General features: G+C 42.6%; 1 long non-coding RNA gene and 1 pseudogene across 1 annotated transcript in view; one reads left to right on the forward strand and one right to left on the reverse strand.

Moving 5' to 3' along the window:
* Positions 1 to 192, forward strand: part of LOC107688639 (uncharacterized) — a 1,015-nt gene extending 823 nt beyond the window's left edge. The window contains exon 2 of the long non-coding RNA XR_001634276.1: positions 137 to 192. This is a non-coding gene — a long non-coding RNA (uncharacterized LOC107688639). The remainder of the gene's footprint in view (positions 1 to 136) is intronic.
* A 666-nt stretch (positions 193 to 858) lies between these two features.
* On the reverse strand, positions 859 to 4,440 carry LOC107696792 (uncharacterized; annotated as a pseudogene).
* Between the last annotated feature and the right edge of the window lie 5,750 nt (positions 4,441 to 10,190).

The raw sequence follows: 10,190 nt of genomic DNA on the forward strand, positions 1-10,190 counted from the left end.
AATGATGACTGGATTAACATTTTTGGGTGAAATGTGTATATATATATATATGTGAATATATATATATGTGTGTATATATGTGTGTGTATATGTGTATATATATATGTATATATATATATATATATATATGCTCCAGCTATATCTTATACTTCTCAAAATACAGTCCACTTCAGACTGGTTTTAATCACTGCACAAAAAAAAAAAAAATGAACACAATCTTTATCTAATTCTGATTGGGTGGGCTCAGCCCACCCATGCCTGGAGCCAGCCCCGTTAACTAGCACATTATTAGGAAAGGCGATTTGCAAAGATTCATAAAAAAAACCTTATACTCCTTCTGTAGGTGAAGCTGGATCACAAATGATTTGAGCGAAAATAGGCGCATTTAGGTATATCAGGGGGCGCATTCCCTTCAAAAACAAAAATAATCCTCAGCGTCTTCAGTGGCTCAGATGTCGGGAGTAAATGACGACTGCTATGTTCATTATTACATCCGACAACAAAACACCTCAATCGCTTACGACACATTCTTGTCTAGAACTGCTCCGGCGTCTGTTGACAGCTCACTCAGCGGGGTGGGTCTGTGCTAAAACAGCAGTGTCAGTCAGCAATTGTGGGAGGGGCCTGTGCAGAACTACATCACTTTGCCAAGAATCTGTGAACGGCTTGATCTGAGAAAGTGCTAATAATTTGTGGGGATTTTTTTTAAAAAGAAGGCACTGGGTGGAATTTTATCATTATAGGGTGGTCACATTTAAGTTCAAACGCCACGTAAAAGTGAATTTTACATCCGATGTCCCCTTTAACTTAGTCAAAGTATGAAAATAATACATTTAATGCTGAAGTACACTTGCTTTGCTATTTAAAAGACTGTATTGCTTTAAAGTTATGAATAATGTTTAGGATGGTAGTCTCCTCTCCACGGGTCCTCCTCCGGCAATGTAGAGCCTTGTTGACATCTTCATCTGTCAGCGCAGGCCAACCCTGGGACATCAACAGCTCTCTCTTTGCTTTGCAAAGCATAGTAGGATCAGCCGCATCCCATTCATAGATGCACACTGATAGCCGTGACATGAAGATTGGCTAAAGCTGATGGGCATCAGTTGTACAGCCCGAAGCAATCCTGCGCATTAAATGCCAGATGTCCAAACTTATCATGAGATCTGGCCAAACTCTGAATCTGGTTTTCAGCTCGGTCTCGCCCACCTTGGTGCAGCACCCACAGTCCATACAACGCAGCAGGTGGAACCACACCAGCCTGCTGGTATCCTTTCACCAGACCATCTACCATCATGTCCAGTCCTGCTCCTTCCTGGGCTGTCAGCACACTTATGAGCCCCTGACCAAACTCAGTGCCAACAAAGGTAAGCCAGAGTCCCATTTTCCTCACTGTCCCAGCCAGCTTCTTAGAGATCTGTGATAAGACATGATATGAAGCATGCTGTAAATGTAATCAAACAGTGCAGTGCTACAGTTTTAAATTTATGTTCCTTTAATTCAGCTACAATTTCATGCCGTGACGTATCGATCTGCTGTTGGTCACATGGCTTCGCATGATGCGAATTCGCAGATCAGAGTTCACCAAGCTTGAACTTTGGAATGCAGCAAAATGCGAAACTTTTTGCATGGGCTTGCGTTTCCAGTCTGACGCATTCGCATACGCATGAATGGAAGTCAATGGAGCGAAAAGTGCAGTGTGACCGCCCCTTAACCTTTTTAGTAGAATCCATCTTCAAGACAGAGCCATAGGTGGATGTTGTCCTTGCATGGATTTTGTCTAGCCTTGTTAGGATGTGTTGGCTGGACTTAGTGAGTAGCCCCTTTCAGCTTGGCACCACTGTAGGCTCTGGAGGTTCCTGGAATTTTACTGGCATCACCCCGGGTTGATTGAGGAAGTCAACACATTTTGTGGTGTACCGGGCCAGACACTGGAGCCACTCCTCACTGTGGTTTTCACGCAGCTGCTTGATCACCTGCGTGGGGCTATTGCCTAAACTACGCTCACGCAGGAGCTGGACGACCCGCATATCACAGGCATACCTTAGAAAAAGCAAAATAAACGCATTCATGTATTTTAAATGGTTGATTTGTAAAGTATTTGCAAATATATATATATATATATATATATATATATATATATACTGCAAAAATGTCAATGAATCTGTGTTTTTCTGTCAATATGGGGTGCTGTGTGTACATTAATGAGGAAAAAAAATTAACTTAAATGATTTTAGCAAATGGCTGCAATATAACAAAGAGTGAAAAATTTAAGGGGGTCTGAATACTTTCCGTACCCACTGTATATGTGTGATGAAGGCTTAACAACAGGATACAAAATGAAAGTGTGCTTACTTCCGTGTGAGGATGACCCTAAACTCAGAGCGATGGCTCAGATCTAGCTGTTGCAGGACAGTCTGACTCCAGGACACATGCGAGGCTCTACACTTGGTACAGATGAGGGTTTCTGTGACCATATTGTACGTTCTGTCAATGTCTAGAACCTGCCGTGCCCTTTTGTGCAGACCACCTCCTGTCAGCTGATGCTGTCCGCAGGCAGGATTGGGACAGAGAACCTTAACCCTCCACAGCTTGTACAGCATCCACAGCTGAAGAGAATGACAAAAGAATCTGTCTGGAGCTGTGGAGCCTTATTGTAGATAAGTGCTGGCTGTGGTGGGTAATACCAGAGCTGGAGGTTATCACGAAGCTCTGGCTTTCCCTTGGATCCCATTTTGAAAAGCCTTTTGCCAATCCACTTGTGATCCTCTGGTGGCAAGGTCTCCGGCCACAAACGAGGAAGCAGAACTACAGCTGGAGCTTGCAATAATGCCCCAGAAGGCGCTGTCTGTGAAGGAAAAAAGACAAATCATTTAGTCAAGTAAGGTAATTCATTTAATAAGTATTTTATTTATCCATGACTACTTTCACATAAAACTATCATTGCAATTATTGTTTTCAATGAAATAGCTTTGGTATTACAGTGATTATTATGACAGTGAAACTGATCATTTCAAATTATTCACTGCTGTCTTCCAAAAAAAAAAAAAAAGAAGAAAAATAACTATTGAACTATAAGAAACTATTGGTTATAAAAATCAGGTAACACTTTATTTTAAGGTGTCCTTGTTACACGTCACACGTACTTACTATTATAATAACAATTAATTATGCATACTTATATGCACGTAACCCTAAGCCAAAACCTAATCCTAACCATATAGTAAGTACATGTAGTTTGTCAGGGTTGGGGATGAAGGATGGAGCGAGGACTCAATATTGCAGGAAGATAAGGGCTTTCTATTCAAAAAAACCAAAATAAACAACATAAACTACCCCGTGGGGGAAAAACAGGCTGGCAAGGCTAGGCAAGGCAGGATCTGGACACGACACGACACGACAGGACACATCCAGGGAGATGCGAAGACGAACTCGCCCAGGACTGCAAACACAAGGAGAATAAATGGAGAGCAAATGAGGAGGGTAACGAGAGAACACGTGGGGCAAATTAACCAATAATCAGGTAACAAGATGGGTGGGGTCAAGACAATTGACATGAGAGCACATGGCACACAGGAAACAAAGACAAAAGCCATGTGCTCACACAAAACAAAACACGAACACGCAGCTAATGAGATAACTCATAAGCCGCGTGTTCGCACAAGACAAGATAGCATGCAGCCAGCGAAAAACCAAGCTGCGTGCTACACAGCACAAGACAAGACAAGACAGGGAGGCTCCCGCAGTACAGCACGGCTCGAGCACTCTCGAAGCCGCATGCTCACATGAAAACAATGACATGGCGGGAGTGTCAGGGCTCTGTCACAAAACCATGAATTACACTAGACCGAAGTGACAGAACCCTGACACTAGCCCACACGTCACCTGGAGTCCCTAACGAGGAACACCCAAAAACAAGACAGGACATGACAAGACCAAAACAAACAATAAGACCGATACGCAACAGACAACACAAGACAGGAACAATCTAAACACAGAGACAAAGGGGAGGGAGGGAGGGGAGCCAAGCCAGTGCCAGCTGTACAGCCCAGAAAGTCATTAGAGGGACCAGGGAGGGGCGGGAGGGTTGAGCCAGGGAGGCTCAGGCAGTCCAGAAGTCCTAGCAGGATGCCAGGGCGGAACCGGAGGGACGGACCAGGGAGGCTCCCGCAGTACAGTAGCCCTGGCGGATGTCCGGGGTGGGGCCGGTGGGACTGACCAGATGGGATCTAGCGCTTCTGGAGTCCTGACAGGGGGCCAAGGCGGAGCTGGGAGCTTGGCAGGCAGGAAGGGTGGAGCCTGTATCAAGGAGGGAGCCGGCATCAGGGCAAGGAGCTTGGACGGCATCAGCAGGGCAAGGAGCTTGGGCGGAGCCAGCAAAGCAAGGAGCTTGTGTGGAGCCGGCAGAGCAAGGAACTTGGGCAGCGCCGACAGGGCACTCATCTTTTCCTCCTCCTCCGTTTCCGAGAGCGGGGCACTGCAACTTCGTCTGCCACCTCTGGGGGCGCAGCAGCCTCTTCGGCCACCACTGTGGGCACTGCAACCTCATCAGGCACCGCTGGGGGCGCTGCAGCCTCATCGGCCACCTTCGGGGGCGCTGCGGCCTCTTCGGCCGCCTCATGGGGAGCTGCAGCCTCTTCGGCCATCTCTAGGGGCGGTGAGGCGGACCCATTCTTCCTCCTCCCCCTCCTCCGTCTCCGAGAGCAGGGCAATGCAGCCTCGTCGGCCGCCTCTGGGGCAGCTGCAGCTTCGTCAGCCGCCACGGGAGGCACTGCCGCCCCCTTAGCTGGGGGACGTGCCAAGAACTCCACAAACCCCCCAAACGTCAGGTGGTCCAGCCCCCTCATTCGCCACCAGTTGAGGGGCTCATCCAGGGCACTATTAAAAAGGTCCTTGAGGGCCGGATCATTGAACCCCAACCCCTCTGCAGCACCGCTGAACTCCAGAGCAAACCTTCTCACATCAGTCCCCCGCTGACGGAGGGAGCTCAGGTCCTTGAACTGGATGATCCGTTGGTAGAGGGGGCTGGAGAGAGTGGAGGGTGGTGGACAACATAAGCTCTTCCTCCGCTGAGTCCTCATACAGGCCAGTTCATACTGTCAGGGTTGGGGATGAAGGATGGAGCGAGGACTCAATATTGCAGGAAGATAAGGGCTTTTTATTCAAATAAACCAAAATAAACAACATAAACTACCCCGTGGGGGAAAAACAGGCTGGCAAGGCTAGGCAAGGCAGGATCTGGACACGACACGACACGACAGAACACATCCAGGGAGATACGAAGACGAACTCGCCCAGGACTGCAAACACAAGGAGAATAAATGGAGAGCAATGAGGAGGGTAACGAGCGAACACATGTGGGGCAAATTAACCAATAATCAGGTAACAAGATGGGTGGGGTCAAGACAATTGACATGAGAGCACATGGCACACAGGAAACAAAGACAAAAGCCATGTGGTCACACAAAACAAAACACGAACACGCATCGAATGAGATAACTCATAAGCCGCGTGTTCACACAAGACAAGATAGCATGCAGCCAGCGAAAAACCAAGTTGCGTGCTACACAGCACAAGACAAAACAGGACATGAAAGCACGCTCACACAACCAGAACATGGAGCACGAGTGCCCGGACCCTGACACGAAACCGAAACTCAAGACATGAGTGCCGGGATCTGAACACCACGCTCCAACATGAAACAGAACACTCTCACGAGAGCGCACGGCTCGAGCACAAACCATGAATTACACTAGACCGAAGTGACAGAACCCTGACAGTAGTTAATTATATTATATTACTCAGTACTTAAATGTATAATTACACTGTAACAAGGACACCTTAAAATAAAGTGTAACCAAAACTCATATTCAAAATTTCAGTGCATGTGAGCCTTTTCACATCTCCAGACATACTTTAAGTGAAAAGAACAAAATAGATCAATTTCTTTCCAAAGTGTTAATAATTGTGATTTAATTACATTTTTAGACCAATAGAATATGAAATTACTTCACAATACTGCATGGCTCCACAGGACTGGACACATCTGCAGTGGCTCTGGTGACAGGGGCTGGAACTTGAGGATCTGGTGTCTGTACAATCATGAAGTGAAATATAATAGATTTTGTAAATATACGATTACAATAACGTACATATACACAGAAATAAATGTAATTTATTTCTGTTGTGGCAAGAACACAATTTCAGCATCGTTACATGATCCTTCAAAAATCATTCTAATGAACATAACCATTTATTACTATTAATTGAAAATGGCCGATGCTTAATTAAACTGCATCACAGTGGTGGCTCCCACTTTATATTAGGTGGCCTTAACTACTATGTACTTACATTTAAATTAATAATTTAATACGATGCACTTATTGCGTACATACATGTTTTTACATTGTAATTATATTTTAAAAATACCTGCATGTAAATACATCTGTAACTAATGTCTGTAATTACATTTATAATTACACTGTTGACCCATCCCTTACACCTAAACCCACTCTTAAACCTCCACATATCACCAAACCTGTCCCTAACCTTACCCGTATCCCACCTCAATAGCTGCAAAAGCTTTGCAATACAATATGAACACAATAAGTACATTGTACTTATTTTTTGATGTAAGTACATAGTAGTTAAGGCCACCTAATATAAAATGGGACCCAGTGGTGTTTTTCAGAATCAAGCTTGAAGAACAGCGTTTATTTTAAATAAATATTTTGTAACATTAAATGTTTTTACTGGGAGTTTTGATAAATGTAATCTCTCCTTGTTCAATAAAAGTATATAATGTAATTTCTTTAAAAAACTTACTGACTCCAAACTTTTGAATGTTAGTTTGTATGAAGTCAATTTATTCTATATAATATTGCTTTTTCTTCATTAAAATGTGGTTTTCCGGTATTACATTTTTTTTTTAAGTTTAATAATTTGGATAGAATGAAATGTGGAACGTGTCTTCATAGAATACAATGTGGATTATGCTATTCCTTACAGAGACAATGGTGCTTAGTGTAGAGGCACTGGACACTGCTGCGCTGGGTCTCCTGGCCACACAAAGATTTGGCTTTGCTGCAGAGATGTGAAAGCCAGTAAACCATTGAGTGGTAAACTAAAAAGGGGCAAGAAATTGCGCATTTCAGTGAAAAGACAGAATGTGTTATAATCAGGGGTGCACATAACTTTTTTAATCTGGTTCTCAAGGGAGAACCTGGAGATGTTGCTTGGTACTCACACTGTTCATGGTGCAGCCATCCTACATGCTGTCATCATCATTACTCTCCTGACTACTCTCCTCGCCGTATTCGTTTGGTTTAAGCATGGTGGATGATGATGTAGGCCTACTTGCTTCCTGGTTGAGCCTGCGATGGGATGACTGAATCCATACGTCAACAGCTAGGTTGTGGGTCAAAAGTCTCTGTTGTCTCTCTGGACAAGTGGATGTGCATCAGGGATGAAAGGCGAATATCTGACAGGCGGGATCTGTACTTGCTTTTTTATTACTGTATATTAAGATGTGAAAATCCTTTCACATGCAGCACTGCTCAAGGGCAAAGTAAGGGACAACAGAAGAACCTTGTGAATGTTGGAGTAACTATCTGAATTGCTTGTTTTCACTATGTTGACCAAGTCATACACAGATTAAGCTGTCAAACGCTTTCCTGCTTGCTTTAAGCGCATCCATTCTGGCGTCATATTTCTGAAGCATGCTACTGAGGGTTGTGTTGCCAAAACTTTGGAGGCTTTGCATTTCATGGGGCCAAGTTGACGGATCAAAAATTAAAAACTGGTCACATGACTTGAGTCATATTTGTTTTCAAACTTGTGAATTAGAGCTCTCAGTAGATGGACCTTGTCCCTATCAGCATTTGAGGCAGTCTCTTTCCTGTACTCTTGCCTTCACTGTCAAGCAAAAGTGTCCAATAGCTACCATGAGCTCATCTTTGCATTCACCAACAGTCATCTTCTCTTGCTGGAACCTGAGGGAGGTGTGCTGTAAAATGTTTCCAGTATCAAGCTAGAAAACACTGAAAACGCTCTGTGCAGATGCGTTTTAGATCACTGTAATCACTGAAATTCATTGAATTTGAATGGCAGGTAAAAGTCTCCGTATTTTCAACAGAGTCTCCTGTCTCCAGGCAGACCATCTAATATTGTGAAACTTTCCTAGCTTCACAAAGACAATTCCATTCTTCTCACATATCTTCTTTAGCTGTTCTGTTCTTTTTGTGCCCCCTTTCTGCAAATAAAAGCTCAGCAGCTTGACAACACAGCGATTAAATGTCTCACAGTATGGGACCGCGCGATCAGCTGATTTAGCGCAGTTCTCGAGGGTGTGTGCGGTACACAGAAGGGTACACAAGGGAATCCCCGATCGCCAACATCTGACATAATTTGGGGACAACGCCATTGTAAACTCCAACGTTGACTGTCTGCAGCTCCATCCGTGCACACAGAGACCACCTTTGTTTTCCATTCTTCCTCCAAGCCACAAGCATGGAAAAGTTGCACGAGCCCATCCGTTATGTCCTGCGCCGTTCGATTCACACCCAAATTAATTAATCCAATGAAATCTGAGGTAAACTCCCCGTTGCTAAACACAGACACGATGCATACAATTTCATGCTCCATTTTAGTTATGTCCAGTGTTCGAATTGAGGGGGGGCAGGGGCGATTCTAGGATTTTTTCAACTGGGGGGCAAAAGAGGGGCCACAACTAATACAGAGGGGCCAATCTTATATTGTGTATTTATATGTAGAACTGTAGATATCTGAATCATTTAAAGTTCAGTAAGCTTTAAAATCAGCAATAAACAGAGATACCTTATCAATTAATAGCATTTATTCACTGCTGTAAATCAGAACAGTCAAATACAATTTGTATGAACTTTTCACGTTTAAGAAGTGAAAAACTGTAATAAAAGAATCCAATCTATGAATAGAGTGCAACTCACAAAAATAATAAAACTCAACATTAAGTTACATAAACTTTACACAAATCCTCACAACAAGGGCAAAACAAAAAGTCCAGGTTTCAGAAAATAATTGAACAGCTTTATTTATACAAATGCAGAGTTCTATTAATCATTCATATAATAAATACACAATTAAGGAATTAACAACTTTATAAATTAAATAGAATAATAAAAAATAGTTTATAGTTTTATCCACATCCTATTCAATTTGCATACCAGCAGTTGCAGTAAATTTGCATTGAAGAATTGACAAAATCTAAATATGACAAGGCTAACTAAGCTTTGAACATATTGATTGTAAAATATCATATATCCATACCTAATGTTAGATATTATCTATTTTATCTATGCATATCTTATATAAACAGTTATTTTAGTATTATTTACTTATATTACAGTGTGTGTGTGTGACACCCTGTATGTGTAGTCACAGGAATAATTATTTTTTTCCCATGCATTTGATTGTTGTATCCCAATGTGTTTGCTGTTATTATGTTTAATGGTGATGCGTAGTAATCTCAGTGGACAGTAGGGGGAGACGTTGTGCTGATTAAGGACTGTGTGGTTAACGGTGAATCGCGGAGAAGAGGCCATTACAAGAGCGACTCCATGACTGAAAGCAGCACAACTGTGTCTCTCTTTGTTTATTTAAACAGGTGGGTGAAATCGATCACCTAGGACATAAAACATAACAAAATATGTCAATTTCGTGTGTATGTTGTTTCATGTAATATGTAATATACATTTCCTGAGTCGAGTGTTTGTGTTTATGAAAATGGTGTTTCATTCTGGTATTAAAATAATACAATCCAAATGGTTAGAGGCTCCAACACACTGAATACCCAAAGTAATGTAATGTTTATTGTGTTTATAGCATTAAGAGCGATGTATTGAGCAATCGCCATGCGTGTTAAGATCTCTATGTATAAATATACATATATATATATAGCCTATATAATTTTTGAATAGTATATACTGTTGATGTTTGGATATTATAATATGTTTTAATAATCTTTCTTCTGATTAAGTATATTCGTGTAATGTGGTGTTTGGGTTTTGTCATGTTCATGTTTTCCATGTCTTTTATTTTGTAATTGTTTCCTGCTGTTAGTGTCATGCTTCCCTTGCCTCATGTCTCTCTGCCTTGTGTATGTGTCATGTTCTGATTGGTTGTTTTAGTCATGTGTCTTGTTTCCCATTGGTTTG

This window comes from Sinocyclocheilus anshuiensis, unplaced genomic scaffold (assembly GCF_001515605.1).
Source record: "Sinocyclocheilus anshuiensis isolate Anshui unplaced genomic scaffold, SAMN03320099.WGS_v1.1 scaffold73, whole genome shotgun sequence".
In the NCBI taxonomy this organism is placed as follows: Eukaryota; Metazoa; Chordata; class Actinopteri; order Cypriniformes; family Cyprinidae; genus Sinocyclocheilus; species Sinocyclocheilus anshuiensis.